General features: G+C 50.8%; 1 long non-coding RNA gene across 1 annotated transcript in view; it reads left to right on the top strand.

The window, feature by feature from the left end:
• LOC132593644 (uncharacterized) overlaps nt 1–18,040 on the top strand; it is a 21,787-nt gene extending 3,747 nt beyond the window's left edge. Inside the window, exons 2-3 of the long non-coding RNA XR_009559378.1 lie at nt 12,896–13,043; nt 17,570–18,040. This is a non-coding gene — a long non-coding RNA (uncharacterized lncRNA). The remainder of the gene's footprint in view (nt 1–12,895; nt 13,044–17,569) is intronic.

The raw sequence follows: 18,040 nt of genomic DNA, 5'->3' as shown, positions 1-18,040 counted from the left end.
AACATGAGTATATGTGTGTGTGTGCATGCACCTGTGCTCAGTTGGGTGTTGCATGCCCAGGACACAGGGACATCATTCATGGAGCAGGACTTGGTCCCACTTTGCTTTCCAAATTAGGGAATTGACATCCAGAAGAAAAATGAAGGAGCAGCCAGGGAAGTAACTTCCCATAGCAGGAAGGATGGCTCTCAGTCCTCCATGCCTTATCAAACTGGGATTCTGGAAAGTCATTCCTCCAGGATCATCTGCTCAGTAAGCCTTCAGAGAGGACCCAGTGAAATGGGAGGCAGGGGATGAAGGTACTGGAAACAGCCATGTAAGGTTCAACCATTCATCGTGATTCAGAGCCTGTCCATTCCTTCTCCCTATGTGATAAATCAGCTGGAGATAGGGCTCAAAGGAGAATGGACGTTTGAAAGATAGAAAGCCTGTTTCTGGGGGGCAAAGGAAGCCATTAGGAGTTAGAAGAAGGAGGTCTGGCTGGAGAAGCCAGGTTTTACAGACGAGCACTTCCAGCCTTAGCAAGAAAGCCAGTGTTAGCTGTGTGACTATGGTGAGAGTCACCTAACCCCTCCAGAATTCAGACCTCTCCTTGGTTAAGAAAAAGGGGGGGTGTCTTTTCCAGCTCTAATTTCTGTGATTCTAAACTGTTGAGTGGGGACTTCCCTGGTGGTCCAATGGGTAAGACTCTGCGCTTCCAATGCAGGGGCCCCAGGTTCATTCCCTGGTCGGGGAAGTAGATCCCAGATGCATGCCGCAACTATGAGCCTGCGTGCTGCAACTAAAAGATCCTGCGTGCCGCAATGAAGACCCGGCACAGCCAAAACTAACTAAATAAATAAAATATTTTAACATTAAATAAATAAATAAACTGGTGAGTGAATATGTTTGGAGAGCCCAATCTGGAATGAAAGAAAGAATTTCACAGTTTGGGATTCAGAGTCTTCCAAATGGGATGAAGAAAGGTAATTGTGGGCCAGTGGGGTCTGAAATTGTTCTGAGAGCCCTCTGGAGGCTGGGAACCTGCTGGGGCCAGGACAAGCACAGAGCTGGAAAGCAGACCAGGCTGAGGCAGAGAGAGGGCAGGGATAGATCCAGAAGGCAGTGCCCCCTAAATTGTCTCAAGCTCAGACTCTCTGCTTAGAATCTGGCTGGTACAGCCCAGAGATGGTTTTTTTTTTTTGGCTGTGTCGGGTTTTAGTGGTGGCAGGCATTGTTGGGCGCGGGGGCTCCAGAGAACACAGGCTCAGTAGCTGCTGCATGTGGGCTTAGTTGCCCCGCGGCATGTGGGATCTTAGTTTCCTGACCAGGGATGGAACCCGCATCCTCGGCATTGGAAGGCAGAATCTTAAACCTTGGGCCACCAGGGGAGTCCCCAGCCCAGAGACCTTGGGGAGAAAACCCAAGTGCCCTGGAAGCTGTCAATCAATCCAAATGACAGGAATCTGTGCACTCTTATGTTCTGTACTTTGGAAGGGAATGGGTTACTTTGCTTCTCCGGAGTTTCTTATAAAGTTTCCTAGTTGAGAAATGTTAGCATCACCTTAGTTACTAGGATGGCGAAGGGATCGGGGCGCCCCTAGTGGCAGAGCCTGGTGGTTGGCAACAGCAGCACCTCTTCAAGACGCTGCAGAGTGTGAAGCAACGGGAGAGAAGCAGTGGGGGGCACTGTGAGTAAAGGAGACACCACCACCCCCTCCCACCTTGACTGGGAAGAAACAAGACAGGTGACCGGGGAAGCTTTGCAGCAGAAAGCCGCCTTGGAAGATAATCCCCAGAGGTAAAAGACTAGAAACCCAGAGCACAGGAAGCTAGAAGCCCGCGGGCAGGGGAGGAGAGAGGAGGAGAGCAGAGGGAAGATATCCCTTTCCACGGATGTGCCTTGGCCCCTGCCCAGGCAAAGAGGGGCAGATTTTCTGTCTTGTCCAAGCCCCTGCATCTGCCACCTTGTTTACTTCATGCCTATTTATAGTTGCAGGCTCCAAGCCTGGCATTGGACTCTGCGATTTATATGACTATAAACCTCCAAAGGGCACTGAAAGCTGACAGGGCATGCATAAAGACAGGGGCAGGTTTCCCAAGGTCAAAATGGTCACCCTCCCACCCCTGCTGACCTTACACCCCACTAAAGGGCAAGAGGTCATAAGGCCAGGCTCAGGCAAAGACATGGGCGGAAAGCCATAGTCACCTCTTTGACTCTTCCTACCCTGAGCTGGTTCAGTTTAGGACTGCAAGCAAGTTAGAGAGGACCTGTTTGGTTTGACTTGGTTTTCTCTTTGGGAGGGGGTAGGGAAGCTCACTGTGGGAGGGTGGATCTCATCAGGGGATGATTGAATTTGGAGAGAGTGGATGAATCTAGCCTTCTGTGGGAGGAGAGAAAGGAGCCCACCTGCCCATCCTCTTAACGGCAGAAAGGAAGAAAAATCTGTACCTGGAGCACTCCTGGCCCCTGGCTGCCTTCTGGGGTTGCCTTTGGAGGCCTGGGCCAGCCCGCCTCTCACTTAGGACACGGTATGCTGGTGTACCCAGAGCCTGGGCCTCCGATCACCGTGGGATTCTGCTAGAGCAGCTCATTGCCCAAAGCCTTCCCTTTAGAGGCAACCCCTCCTTACCCTCTGGCTGACCCTCTACTTCTTGTCCCTTTCTATTGCCTCATACCCTCCAGCCCCCCATTCTCACCCCATTGCTTCCCCCCAAAGTACCCCACACTGTGCCTGCCAGCCCTGCTCCCTCTGCTGACTATCCCCGTCTCCTGCTGTGCCCTCCCCCTCAAACCCTTTGCTCTAGTCCCCACCCCATGATTTATCACATGAGCGTTAGGGTAAGTGGACCGTCATAGATCACAGGCCAAATGGGTGTGAACATGAAGGAGAGGAGAAACTCAGAAACCTTCTCCTTGACTATTTTTCTCATCAACCTCTAGTCTGCTGGACTAAATCTGAGGGCTTTTAGAGGGGAACTGCCTCTCTTAGAGCCCATGTGACCCATTGGCCACTTCTGGCCCTCCTTTGGCCTTCCCCGTGCCCCCCATCTTGGGTCTCAGCCCCCTCAGGACTGGAGTAAGCAGAGCTGGGGGCCAGGGGATGCCCAGCTGGGATCAATCTACCAGTGGTGGGAGGGGCACTGAAGGACAATGAACCATCAGTTAACATGGATTCCCTCCTGCCTGGGCCTGGTCTTGGTTTTGGCCTCAGAGAAGGATTGGGCTCTGGGTTAAGTAATACTTCAGGGAAAAGAAGAGGTCTCAGGGGGATGGGCCAATCCTCAGGCCCACTCCTCCCTCACCCTTTCCCACTGCAGCCCACAGGGGATGCAAATGAGTGAGCCAGGTCAAAGCCCTTTCCTCCTCTGAGGAGGGGAGGCAGGGAATGGAAAAGATTCCAGATTCCAGAGTCCCTTTCTTCTCACCTATTAGTCCACTTTTTCTCTCATGCCTTCTGTGGGGTGAGGGCGGGGGATTTGGGGGATGGAGTTGGGGGAGAGGACGGTGTCTGAGGCCCAGAGGAGAAACCAGGGACCTAGGTAGGGGTGGGGTTCAGTCGAGAGGAGCCGGGAGGAGGGGCTGGGAAGAGGACAGGGCTGGTCCTCTTGCCCTCCCCCAGAGGGAGGCAGCAGAGGACCATGGGAGTTACTCCATCCAGCGATCAGCAGTTCAGTTTCTTTTGTGTCTCCTGTCCATCATGGACCCTATTCCAAGGGACTCACTTTGATGGAGTTGGTACACCTCCAGCCCCTGCCCCTCTGCTGGAGAGTGATTTGGGGAAGTGAGCCTGTTTTTGATTTGGCCCCCACAAGCCCCTCGATTCATTCGTGAGCAGGGACTCCTCTCCTTCATGTCTAGAGCTTAGAAAACATACTTTTGTCTGTTCCTCCAACTCCTCAACCTCCCCAGTCCCTACCTCCCCTTGGAGGCCATGATCCAGCCCTGAGCACCACCCTGAAGAGGCCCAGTCTATCTGAGGGAACTGCTCTGAGCCTCCTGGGCCATGACCAGCTGTTGGAGTCTGAGCCCGTCTTCCCTAGGGAGTTTTGAATGAGGGTCAGGCCCACACAATCCTGAAGTCTCTTTTCTCCTACCCACATGTAGGTACTCACCAGGCCCACTTACCTGGGTATGAGGACCAAGTCTGGACCTGGAGATGCACAAGGGCAGCAGCTAGGTGGAGGAGATCTGAGGTGTGGCCTTGAGTGAGATGAAAGACCAAAGCCTCCTAGGCTGGAAACATTCCACTTCCTGCCAGCATGGCACCTTGTAGCCTGGTTGGAAGTGGGGGTGTGGGTGTGGGTAGGCAGAGCATAGGCAGGTGGGGAGGGTGCACAGTAGGGGCAAGGGGAGGGCGCTGATCAAGGAAACCAACATCTCAGTTGCTGGCAGCTCAAAGTTAGGAATCTAGAAGGAACCCAGAGGCTTCAAAGTTATACCCTGGGGCAGAGAGAACATCTCCTGAGGGGCCACCTAGGCATGCAGTAGAAGGAGCTAGAGAGAGAATGGCCTTGGTTTGAGGATGATCTTATCCAAAACGAAGGTAAGACTGACCAGGTTTTCCAAGAAGAAAGAGGGCCAAAGAGTTCCCTTTGAACCCTTACTGAGGTATGAGTGGCTGAGAGAACTGAAGATCTGGACTCTGGGAAGCAGAGCTGGGATCCCAACAGAAAGGAGCCCACATGCTTGTAAACTAGTACAGCTACAGAGAGGCAGGTAGTGGAATGGCAGGATGGCGCTTGTCTCTCTCACCTAGTTTCCTGTTGTTGGTTTTAAGAAACCTGGGGCTCAGAACATCCAAGATGTAAGGCAGCAGGCACCTTACAGATCATCTAACCTACGCCCATTTTACAGATAGGGAAAGAGAGACTCAGGGGAAAGGGAGGCCCTAGCTCTGACTGTACTGCCATCTTCAGTCCTGCTTGGCCATCTTCCAGCTTAGTTCTCAGACCCCAAATAAACTTATCCTATGGAACCCAGGCTGTTCTGCCTCTCCATAGATTTGTTCCCAGATTAAGTGCCCCCTGCCCCACCCACCCTATTGCTGCTCTAGGTTTAGATCCCTCTGGGTCTGGCTGAGCAGGGAGCCCAGGTTGGGAAATCTCCCCTCTCTTTCCTATTCCAGACTGGAGTTTCTTCGGGGCTCCCTTTGCAACTTGACCTGTCACTGTCTTTCAATTAAAATCTCTTTCCCACTCTGCCTCTGCCTCTCCCTCTTTCTCTCTTATCCAACCCTCCCCCACCCACCACCTGTCCCTCCTCTAGATAGAGCCCCTGAACTGCTGAGATGAATCTCTGAAGCTTGTGGTTCTGGCCTGTGTTTCTGGTAATTGAGTTGTGCTCCCTGGTCATGACAGGGGAGGGGGGGAGTGGCTGCCTGTGGTCCAGGCCTCCGCCCTGCCCGCCTGGTGGGCCATCTTAGCCCACCCCACTGTAATCCAGCGGAGAGGGTGAGCAGGAGAGAGGTGGTGATGCTTCCTCTTCCCTAGTCCGCCTTCTCCAGCTCTCTGTCTCCCCCTCTCCCCCTCCCTGCTTCATCTCCGGCACAAATCACATGGTGACAGCCCCATCCAACCTTTGGGGAAGGGTTTGTAAATGTGTCTTCCTTAGCTCTGATCTCCAAATTGTTCCTTTTATTGCATTTGTCACGGTGAAGATTAAAGTCCCTGGGTGGCCTGTACCACAAATCACAGAGTCTGCTCAGGGAGCAACCGCAGGTTGGGAACCAATGGAGGGGTCTGAGCCCTGTTACCGTGTGTGTGTGTGTGTGTGTGTGTGTGTGTGTGTGTGTGTGTGTGTGTGTGTGTGTGTGTGTACACGCGCACTCACAAGCACACACTCCTATCTGTGCTGTGGACTTGTACCCAGGAATAGGAAGATGTGCCCTTGTTATTGTCATTCTGAGCTGTTGGCCCCCTTTATAGCACAGTTTGTTACCTCTTCCTCCAGGCTGTCTTCCGGGATCACTCTGCCCATTCCATGGTGGGCATTGCTGTCTCCACTGATCTCTCCTTTATCTTCCATTAGGCAGGAGGAGAAGCTGTGTTCACATCACAGATATTTCAGAATATCGCTCTGGATCTCTGGCTGCATCAATCGCTAGATCCTATCCTGGGAACACTCTGAATGGGTCAAGGGCAGCTCGGCCCAAAGCCCTCAAACAACCCGCATCCAGGCCTCCGAAAAACAGCTGACCTTACCCTGCCCTAGCACCCCTAGACTCTGACTTTTTTCTCATCCTGGAACATAACTTGGTACAGAGGGGGCACAGCTGAGACGGAGGAGACAAAGCTGAGGGACCCAGAGGACAAAAGCTCCCTTGTACACATGCACTGAAAAACAGTCCGTTTCCTTCCCCCTTACGAGGTAGGCTTCCTGCCTGTCCCTCATGCACATTCATAACATTCAAATTTATGCCGTAATCTCCGCCACTCCATATGTATGAGCCTTTGATGGGTGTTTGGGTTTATGGGATGCACCCAGCCCTCCGTTCCATCGCCCGCCCACCGCCTCCAACCACTGCAAAGACACTTGTACATAATTGACATCGGCAGATTCTTTCATTATACAAGATTTAGCATCTGCTTGGGGATTGCTCGCTCCTCACTCACTATAGATGACTTTTCCCTGCCTTTCCTATTATCAATTCAAATTAGCCCCATTTCCACACCAACCATTGCAGCGTTTACACTTGACAGTGAGGAAACAGGGAGGCTGTAATGGGCTCCTCAATTATTTAGGCCCAGTTAGGCCAGGACCCAGAAAGCCTCAATAAGGGGGTGTGTGGAGGTGTGGTCATCATAGTGGGGAGGATAGGGTTGCCACTACTTGGTCTTTGTTTGGCCTTTTTACAGCCCTGCACCCTCACTTCCCACCCTGGGGAACCCTTCCTCTCCCATCTGGGTTTCTAAGGGGTGGGGTAGTCCCTTCCTGCCCCTGCACTCAGCAACAGCTTTTCGCCCTCCACCCCACCTTTCCCATCCACCCCCCCCCCCCGCATCCTGTATTTGCTCCACATGTGTACCTAATGGGCTACCAGCATAAACCAAAGAAGAGGTCATTAGCAGCGGCCAAGCTGACCCCCTCCCCTTAGGATGTTTGTCTTCAACTGAATTTCTGGGAAGATTTGAGGTGATGGGCTAGGAGTTCAGAGATAGTGGCCGAAAAAAGAGACAGACATCAGGGAAAGACATTGAAATCATGCTGTGGAGCCCTAAGAAGAGAGAGGAACACAGACCCAGAAATGGAGAGACGTGTGAGAGCCTAACGCAGCTGACAGAGATGCCGCTGGAGCTTGGGGAGAAGTCACAGGGAAGCAAAAGGCTTGGGCGAGGCCCTTTCTCAGATCACGCTGGCTGTGCAGAGCTGTAATTAGGTCAGTGCTGCCCCCGCACTGGCCTGACTAGCCCAGGCCCGGTCTCCTGTAATAACTCTTGGGCCATTCAGGTGGCTATTCAGGAAGCATGGGCCCCCCTGAGCCCACTAAATGTCCCAAGTACAAGGCAGAATCTCCAAGTCAGCGTGGCGCCGGGCCTAGGTCCTGATTCCAGTCAACCCATCTCAAGGGGGGCCCTCCCTCACCCCTCTCCTTGGTCCCTCCCCTTTCTCTCTAGCCCTCCAGCCCCTCCGCTTCGCCAGCCCAGATCGGTTTCCTAGTGCAGTCGTGGGGGGAGGTGGCAGGCAGGGTCTGAGAGGCTCTGGGATTAGAGGTGTCTTTTCCATGCTCGGCTTCTTCGGAATCAAAGAATTCCTCTGTCTGATTGGATTTACCCTAAGTCACGGGCGTGTGGGACCTTCTTTCCCTCAGCAACAGCTGGAAACAGCCCTAAATATGATTAATTAACGCTGTAAAAAGCTCTGGACACAATTAAGATTTATGTGTGTGTGTGTGTTGAATGGGGACAGGAGTTGGGGGAGACGGGTGGATTACCAACTACCTCTAGGGCCCTCCAAGGAGAATAGAGTGACATTTCCTCAGAGACATTCCTTTGACATCCATTTCAGGGGTCATTTTATCCAGCCTCCAGCTTTTGAGCAGATTAGCCCTGTCCTCTGTCTCAGGTATACTGGGTGATTTCTGCTTTATTCCTTGATAAGGGGCGCAGTTTCTGGGGCAGGTGCCTCATCTCTCTTTCCTTTATCACAAGCAGAATGTTCTCTGCCAAACCTCAATTCCTCTTGCTGGGTCATTCTAGGGATCAGGGACATATGCACAAATCCCAACATAGCTGCACAGACACAAGCTCAAAAGGATGTAAAATGGGAACCTCAGAGGAAGCTGGATAAATGAGCTGCCAGCCAAGCTTCCTGCCCTTGGAGGTATCTCGCTTTCATCCTCAAAGACTCATGCCTCCAAGACAAGATAGAGGTCATCTCTTTGGACTTCCCCCTGCATCTCTAAGATGACAAAACCTTATTCGATGGGTCCTCTCCTGCCTCCTGTGTGATTTGGGTAATCATTCCCTAAGATGTGGACATCCCAGCTTTGATAAGATGCTGGTGATGATCAATGTTATTTATAATCCTGAAAGGGAAGGAGACAGGAGCACAGACAATTCCCAACAGTGAATCATATGAAAATCAGTTCTCAAGAATCTTTGAAAGAGCCCTTGATTTTAATTTATTTTCTTTATTACAACTGATTGATCTTCTGTTTTTCTGAGATGACTGAGCCTAGGAAGAGGTTGCCTAGGTTCTAGCACTAATGGCCAAAGATGGAATGGACCAGAGGAGCTTGGAAAATTCTCAGGCTTCACATCCCCTCAGGATCCTTCTAGAGTTAATGGCCTGAGTGCCTGAGGCCTCTGCTTTATGGCTTAGTCCCCAGGGGAGGGACCCAGGCAGGCTTAGGGCTGCTGAATGGTCCTTGGGAGAGGGCCATAACACATCCTGATGGAGTTTATGGCAGGCAGGGACCTAAACCACTGGGACTGTAGTTTGACTTCCTGATATCAATGCCAAGGAGTATGTGGATACTGCTTGTCAATCCCCTACCCCAGTACAGGCTTCTTGTGAGGGTCAAAAGCAAGAGGGGCATTCCAGGGGCCCCAGATGCATGTGTGTTGGCTCTACCATATGGGTCAACTGTGTGGAATGCTCCCCTACCATTTCCATTTACACTCTTTGGGCTCTACCCTGGGTATCACCACCAGGGAGAGAGGGGAGTGGGTGTGACGATGTGAGCAGCAGACTTGGGTCCCAGTGGGCAAACAAGGAAGAGGAGGCAGGGAGTGGGAGGTTGGCAAGAGGTGGGCAGGAAGGCAAGCTGGGGATGAGCAGCTCCTCTGTGGGTGTCCTATGCTCTGCTCCTTTGGGTCTGATATTGGTGTAGACACAGATTGCTCCATGCATCTTTGTAGGTCAGTGTGTCTTTGCACGTGTTATATCTCTACTCTGTGTCAGTACTTTGTGACCCTATGGCTAGGGATAGGTGTGCCACCAGAAAGATCAAGAAACTAGGGAGTTACCCAGTAGACCCAAATCAGGCCCACCTGGGTCTTTGGTTTGCTGAGCACAGTATTTAAAATAAGCAAACAAACATGAAATTGAATGCCTTTAGGAGAAGTAGTGCTTTTGAGCCGCAGACCCCACCACTCCCTATTGCCTTTCACTGGTGGTGTCACATTTTTATAATCTGCCTGGTACTGCAGTCTTGAGTCTGTGACCTCTTGAAAAGAAGGAGATATGCTACTATTTCCCCATGAATTGTCTCCTGAATAATTAGTTTCCTTCAGAGACAAAGGCTGGAGTCCAACCACCAGACTCCCTGGGAATGAGGGGTACTGGGAACCACTTTTTTTTTTTTTTTTGCAGATTCAGGAACACCTGTTTTGAGGGAAGGAAACAAGTCCCATCTTTCTATGAGAGAGAGGTTCAAGATCATACAGATGCAACTGGAACCCAGGCTGCCTCAGTAGGACTCTTTGCACACTGCCTCTTCCCTTTACTAAGTCAGTTCTGAGCTGAGGATGAGATATGAGAGAGGCAGAGGGAGAACAAACTCAGAGACACTGAGGGATTCACTAATTTCAAGCTGGTGTGTCCTGGACATGAGCCCCTGCCAGAGGATGGAGAGGGGTTTGGGCTGACACCCTGATGGGATGGCTATTGGGCAGACTGGTTGCTCAAACAGCCCATTCTGTAGCCACACAAGAAGGTAGAGCCCTTCCTGTCCAGTTTCATATCACTACCCTGCTCCGTCGTCCATCTTCCTGGGAGAAAGGGAAACTTGGGAGCCCAAAGGAAGGTAGACTCTATTTTGTTCTCAAAGCTTAGAAGAGGTACCTGGGAATATGTGAGGCTTGATTTGGGGCTTGGATTAGGACTTGTTCTTTGTTCCTGCTCCACCTTTGCAATCAGCCTTTCAGAACTCTCAATGGATCCTGTAGGGTAAGGCCCCTGGGGGGACCATAGTAGGATCAGATCCTCCATTCAGCCAGCAGCTTCCAGGGTAGGAATCCTGATACAAGCCTTTAATTTGACTTCCAAGAAGCCTAGGATAGAGATGAGAAGGGACTAAAGGGTGCTTATGTAAGGGGGCTGGTATTTTGTAGTTATCATTTATTGAGTGTTTATTTTGTGCCAGATAGTGGACTGGATAGTATTTTACATACTATATCTCATGAATTTTACCTACTATATCTCAATCATCCTCTGAGGAAGGTACTACTTACTATATCCTAGTGCTCAGATAAAGGAAATTGAAGGTCTAGGAAGTTAAAAGCCACGCAGTTTTTAAAAAAATTTATTATTTTTTTTGTTTTTGGCTGTGTTGGGTTTTCGTTGCTGCACGTGAGCTTTCTCTAATTCCGGCGAGCGGGCGCTACTCTTCCTTGCGGCGCGCGGGTTTCTCATTGCAGTGGCTTCTCTTGTTGTGGAGCGCGGGCTTCAGTAGTTGTGGCACGCGGGCTCAGTAGTTAAGGCTCGCAGGCTCTAGGGCGCAGGCTCAGTAGTTGTGGCACATGGGCTTAGTTTCTCCGCGTCATGTGAGATCTTCCTGGACCATGGCTCGAACCGCTGTCTCCTGCATTGGCGGCAGATTCTTAACCACTGCGCCACCAGGCTAGTCCCCACACAGCTATTAAGTGGTGAATCTGATTAAATTTGAATTTCAAAGAAACAATAGTTTATTTTAGCGTAAGTATGTCCCAAATATCCCAAATACCCAAAAAAGCATGGGTATACTTAATGCTAAATGTGTTGTGTATCTGAATTCAGATTTAACTGAGCATCCTGCATTTTCTCTGGCAGCTCTAGGGTGGGGCCCTGCTTTCTGTCCCAGAAAGCCCTGAGGGAAATAGGCCTCAAGTAAAGTCTGTTGAGTCTGAGCTCAACAGACTGCTCAGGCTGCAGTGACATCCCTTTTCTCTCTTCCTGATAGTGGCTGAAGCCTCCCAGAGCAGTCGGGGCTTGGAGTCTGGGCTCACCTACCCCCTCCCCCCTCCCCCCCCCGGCTCTGCGCTGGAGGAGTGACAGGTCCCACCCCTTCACCAATCAGTAGGGATAGGCTGCTCAATAGACAGCGGCAGGCCACAGGTGGGGCGCAAGCACAGCAGGGACCCCTGAAAGAAATTTAAAATTAAAGAAAAAAATTTCAAGAACTGTGAGATGGCAACAAAGCGACTAAGCAGTCATCATGGGAAAAATTAAAACTTCCTGACATTAGTTGTGCGGTTTAGCACTGAATTTTTTTTTTTTTTTTCCGGTACACGGGCCTCTCACCGCTATGGCCTCTCCCGCTGCGGAGCACAGGCTCCGGACGCACAGGCCCAGCGGCCATGGCCCACGGGCCCAACCGCTCCGCGGCATGTGGGATCCTCCCGGACCGGGGCACGAACCCGCGTCCCGTGCTTCGGCAGGCGGACTCCCAACCACTGCGCCACCAGGGAAGCCCAGCACTGAATTTTATACATTGGGGGTGGGGTGGGGTGGAGTCAGTTGGAGAATCTGTCAAGGTTTCCAGCCTCTGAAGGTCTAGCCCAGCCCGCCCTGCAGGGCGGGCCTAGCTCTGGGCCGGCCTGGAGGGTGGAAGATGGTGGAAACTACTCGTTGCCCCCATCCCCAGGCTCTCGCGCCCGCTCTCCCCCAACCAAACGTCAGGCCTCGGTCTGGGTCCAGGCCTTGATCCTGCCCGAGCTGCCACTCCCTCCTCTGCAGCTCCGCGCGGCTCCACCCCGGGCTCCATCGCCTGCTCCAGCGCTTGCTCAGGCGTCAGTTCGCTTTCGGGCTCCGGTTCCCACTCCCCGCACAGCTTGCTCAGCTTGCTCGGGGCGTCTCCCTACTGAAGAATTATGTTGCATGGAGCAGCCGCCACCATCTTGAACTGGCAGTGAACTTTGCTTTCTACATATAAATACAGATAGCAATCACACCCCAATCAGCTCTGAGGCTTCAGGGCATCATCTCAGCAACTCTAACTTTCCCATTACGATAATGTGATTTTCACTCAGTCTATAATATCACCAGCCATGAATAAAGCAACTGGCTCTTTCTGTCTCTCTCCTCCCTCCCCTCTTTTACTGCCTCTCTCCCACCCTCCTCAGTCTTTTTTCTTTTCCTCCCTCACTCCCTCCTCTTCTGTCTCTCTCTGCAACCCCTCCTGGGGTCAGCCTCCATCTCTATCTCTGCATCTCTGAGCATCTCAGCCTTCCTCTCCCAGTCTCTCTCTCTCTCTCCCTCCCTCCTCCTCTGGGACTCACCTTCCCTAAATACTAAAGACAGGGATTTGCAGTGCCCCGAGGGCTCAGTTAAGTTCTGTTCCCCAGCTCTGCCCTCATCTGCCTTTGCCTGAAGGTGAGAAACTCTGTGGGGTTGGAGGTGGCAGGGCAGCCTGCAAGGCTTTGGGGAGGGTGAAGAGATGGGGAGGGGAGGCCAGGAGTTGGCTGTTTGCCTCCCCTCTTTCTCTTTCCTTAGGTAACAGGATGGCTCTCTGCAAGGATTCCCATCAGGAACTTAAGGATCCAGCAAGGAGAGCTGAAAACTGCCTTCTTAGGAGAGGTCCTGGAGGTTTTCTGGATATTGGAGGCCCCAAACCCAATCAGATTCCAAGTGCCAGACTATTGTGAGTAGATGCAACTGGTGAGAGGGTGCTCTGGAGAGACCTGGGGAAAAGGAGGAGCTGGCCCAACCTTCTAGGGCTACTTCTGAGTACACTGGGTTGTGAACTTGGCAGAGCTATCCAGGCTGGAGCTGCCTTTGCCAGGACATGGCTTAAAAGTCCACTGACAGCCTTTATCAAGGTGTCAGCCCCCACGTCAGAGCTCCTTGAAAGGCCTTCTCTTGCCTTCGTGGGTATTCTCTAAGATGGTGGTGGTGCTGGTGGAGAGATTGTCTATGCTGGTTGTTCATTTATTTATTTATTTATTCCCCCTGGGTTTGTATTCCAGTTCTTTCACCTACTAGCTTTGAGGCTGTGGACAATGCTCTTAACTTCTTTAAGCTTCAGGGACCTCATCTATAAAATGGGAATAATAATAGTACCTATCTAGTGAACAAAATAATGTATATAAAGTGCTTAACACCGTGTTTGGCACATTGTTCAATAAATGTTAGCCATTATTATTACTATCGGCAAATATTGAATAATCACCTGCCATATATATTAAGCAGTACACCATGGAGATTATAAGCCTGGGTTTTTGGAGTCAGATTGAGTTTGGGTCCTAGCTTAGCCACCTTTCCAAGGCTTAATGACCTTGGAAAAGTCACTTAGCCTCTCTGAGACTCAGTTTCCTCACCTGTAACAGCAATAATAATTATCCTTACTTATAGTATTGTTGTGGGGGTTACTCAGGCTAAGATAGTGCTGGCACAGTGCTGACGTATGGTAAGGGCTCTAGAAATATTAGCAATTAAGGGTCGGGCATGGCAGATCCCGCCATGAATGAAGCACACACTGCCCTGGGTGTCCTGGGGTTATTCCCTGGGCTCTGACTCTTTCTATTGTTCTGGACCACTGATGGCCTTGACCTTTCACTTCTGTCTAGGGTGGGGGCTTGCTTTAATTTCTCTGGCTGTAAAACGTGGGCTTGCACCTTTTCAGCTGCCCACCTAGCTGAAAAGGGGTGGGACTAGGATTCCTGCTTAGCCCCTTCCCTGGGTAAGAGTGGTGAGAGAAGCTGGCTTTTGAATGCGCTGTCTTAGGCAAAGGTGACAGTGTCCAGAAGGCGACTCTCGAATGTGCTCCCTAAGGCAGGGGTGACAAATTAGAATCAGACATCTGCATTCTGTCCATTGCTGTGTTTCTAAGCGCTTATGGGTTGGTCTGTTCGTTTGCTTGCTTGCTTTTAGTTTTCCTTGGTTTCTCTCTGAAGATTCCTTTGGAGGTATTTCCAACCTAATCTCAGATGAAAGAAGGGAAAGAAGACTCTACTAACCTCAGTTGGGCCATGAAGGCCAGACAATCAGAGCTTCCAGCCCTGGGGCCTGGAGAGGCAGACCCAGAGGAGGAACCTAGGGGCACGGTTTCTGGCCAGTGGTTTATTTGGGTCTCTTTGCTCATACCTAGCCTCTCTGCTTGGCTCCAGGAGAAAAGAAGCTACCCTTCAAAATCCAGAGCCATAAGCCTAAGCACTCTTAACTAAGTGCTTTAGCCCGTGGAACTTAGAGTCCGCTCTCCTCCCTCCTCACGCTTCTTCTCAAAGGCAAATAAGACATGGTCCGATTCTTCCAGATGCCACAGTCCAGTGGGGGAGTCAGGCATGAAAACAAAGAAGTAAAATAGAGTGAGAGACAACATAATAGAGACAATTACAGGGTGCAGTGAAGACAAAAAAAAACCAGTGGTCAGTTCAACCTGAGGTAACATTCAGGTAACACTTCCTAGAGGAACTGGTGCTTCAGCTAGTTTGTAAATGTGGGCAAAATGGGAGGGGGAAGAGAAGGAAGGGCATGTAAGGTGGGGGAACAGCATATGCAAAAGCCTTGAGGCATCAAACAGCCTGGCACATTTGGAGAACTGCTGTACAGAAGGTGGGGTAGAGAGGTCACTTTGGGGGAGGCCAGGGGAAGGGGACAGATAGTAAAGGGCCCATGCGAAGTTGTGCTTTTATCCGGAAGGGCATTAGCAGTGGAATGATTTGCATTTCAGAAAGATAGCTCTGAGGATGATGAAGAGAAGGGGAGAAGGATGCAGCCAAAAATGCTGGAGGCTGGGAGACCAGTGAGGAGGCCCTTACAATTGTGCAGGCAAGAGACAAAGAGGACCTGAGCTGTGACAGTGGTGGTGGGGGTCCTGAGGAGTGAGACTGGGGAGAGCCTTACAAGGCAATTGACAGGATTTTGTACCTGGTTGGATGAGGGAAGTGATGAGGGAGAGGATTCCTGGATAACCGCCTTGGGTGAATGGTTGGAAGTGACAGAGATGGGGAACAGAGGAGTGGAATGGGTTTGGGGACAGTGCAGAATACTGAGTTCTGATTGGGACTTGTACTTGGGAAACCTAGAGTACATCTCAGTAAAGATACCCAGGAGGTTAAGAGACTATTAAGAACAAGTTTACCTCCATACATTTGGAAACTAAGATGTGTAGTAGGGAGTTGGAAATATGTGTGTGTGAGAGAAGTCTTGTCAGGGTATATGGATTTGAGGGTCACCAGCATATGAATGGTAATTACAGCCATGGGAAGGAGGTCAATTACTTGGGAAAGACACATGAGGAGAGGGACTTCCCTGGTGGTCCAGTGGTTAAAAATCCACCTTCCACTGCAGGGGACGCGGGTTCGATCCCTGGCTGGGGAACTAAGATCCCACATGCCGCGGGGCAACTAAGCCCGTGCGCTGCAACTACTAAGCCTGCACGCTCTGCTGCAACTAGAGAGAAGCCTGTGCACTGCAACAAAGAGCCTGCACGCAGCAACTAAGACCCAGTGCAGCCAAATTAATTAATTAGTTAATTTTTTTAAAAAGCTGTGATGTTAAACAATTGCAGGTGATTATTAAAAAGAAGAAAGACACGTGAGGAGAGAAGAAGGCCAAGAATAGAGTCCTAGGGAGTATCAACACTTAGAGGAGTGGTTTTCAGCCTTGGCAGCACATTTCGATGAGCCAGGGAACTTGAAAAACACTAGTGTCTGAGCCCCACCCCAGACCAACTAGATCTGAATCTCTGGAAATGAGCTGTAAAAGTTCCTCAGGTGATTCTAAAATGAAGTTGGGGCTGAGAACCAATGACTCAGAGGGAGGGCAGAGGAACAGGGCTAGCAAAGAAGGCCGAGAAGGAATGTTCAGGAAGATAGGAAGAATTTCAAGGAGGGAGAATTCCAAAGCATCAAATGATGCTGAATAGCAACGGTTGAACCCTACCCAGCACTTACGCTATGTTGGGGACTTTACATGAACTCACTGAATCCTCCCAGAGACTCGATGAGGCAGGTCCTATTATTATCATTGCCGTTTTAAAGATAAGTAAACCGAGGCACAGGGATATTAAGTACTTGCCCAAAGTCACATAACTAGTAACCAGAAACCAGGATTCAAGCCCAGGCAGGTGACTACCTGAGTCTGTGCTCCTAACTGCTCTGCTAGACCACCTCTTTTGCAGAGGGCTGAGTGAGGTGAGCACTGCCCGTGACTTTAGCAGTTAGCTGGTCCTTACAGCCTTCAAAGGGGGCCAGCTGTTATCTTCTCTCTTCCCTTCTTTCTGTCTCTTTCCCTTTTTTCTCTCGTCCTTTGTTACTAAGGCAGCTGCCTCTCACCTCTCTGGCCTTCCTCTGGCTGATGGGCCAGGTGGAGCTGGTTCTCCTCCCTCTTGGTGAGACCACATGTTCTGCCCCTTAACCGGGTGGCCACAACTGTGAGCACATGGCTGGTAGCCTCTTCATTCATCAGGCTGAGCTGAGCATCCTTTTAAGTCTCCACAGTCTGGAAGGGAGTGGGGAGTTGGGGTGATGCAGAAGAAATAGAGGCTCTTATCATCCTGGGAAGTAAGTCTTCCCGGGAAGTTGATGCCAAGATAGACCCTGAGGAGGCCAAGATAGACCCTGAGGAGGAAAGAGACTGGAATCCACGTTCACATGGAGGGGATGTGAGCCTAATTAGACACCTGGGACGCCCCTGTGCGCAGCTCCTGCCTGACTTCACCAGGCCCGGAAGCAGTGGTTCTTAACCAGTCTGCATGTTAGAATTTTAAAATATACCACAAGGACCACCTTCAGAACAACTGGATCAGAATCTCCGGGGGTAGGGCTCAGGCATTGATGGGTTTTAAAAACTCCCCAGGGGATTTTAAAGTAGCCAGAGTTGAGAAACACAACCTCAAGAAAAGAGGTCTGGATAAGTATGAAATGACTCTGTTTCTAACCTTCACTTTATCATTTCCTAGCTGGTGGGCTTGGGCAGCCCATCAGACCTCTTTGAGCCTCAGTTTTCTTATATCTGTAAAATGGGGATAGTAACCTTGACCCTGCCTACTTTATACAAGTTGTTATGATGCTCAGGTAGACTGTTAAATGTGGTATATTTTGTTAATTATATAGGGCACTATATAAAAGTAAGGTGGAATTAACCTATACAGACACTAAAATACAAATAAGCACACAAGGGACTTCCCTGGTGGCACAGTGGTTAAGAATCTGCCTGCCAACACAGGGGACATGGGTTCAAGCCCTGGTCCAGGAAGATCCCACATGCCGCGGAGCAACTAAGCCCGTGCGCCACAACCACTGAAGCCCACGCGCCTAGAGCCCATACTCCGCAACAAGAGAAGCCACCACAATGAGAAGCCCGCACACCACAACGAAGACTAGCCCCCGCTCGCCGCAACTAGAGAAAGCCCACACGCAGCAATGAAGACCCAATGCAGCCAAAAATAAATAAATAAATAAATAAAAAACAAAAACAATGGGTATCCCTGGTGGCGCCTGCCAATGCAGGGGACATGGGTTCAAGCCCTGGTCCAGGAAGATACCACATGACGCAGAGCAACTAAGCCCATGTGCCACAACTACTGAGCTTGCGCTCTAGCGCCCGCGAGCCACAACTACTGAAGCCCGCATGCCTAGAGCCCATGCTCCGCAACAAGAGAAGCCATCGCAATGAGAAGCCCACGCACTGCAACAA

This window comes from Globicephala melas, chromosome 16, assembly GCF_963455315.2.
Source record: "Globicephala melas chromosome 16, mGloMel1.2, whole genome shotgun sequence".
NCBI lineage: Eukaryota > Metazoa > Chordata > Mammalia > Artiodactyla > Delphinidae > Globicephala > Globicephala melas.
This window is presented reverse-complemented; position numbering and strand designations above follow the sequence as displayed.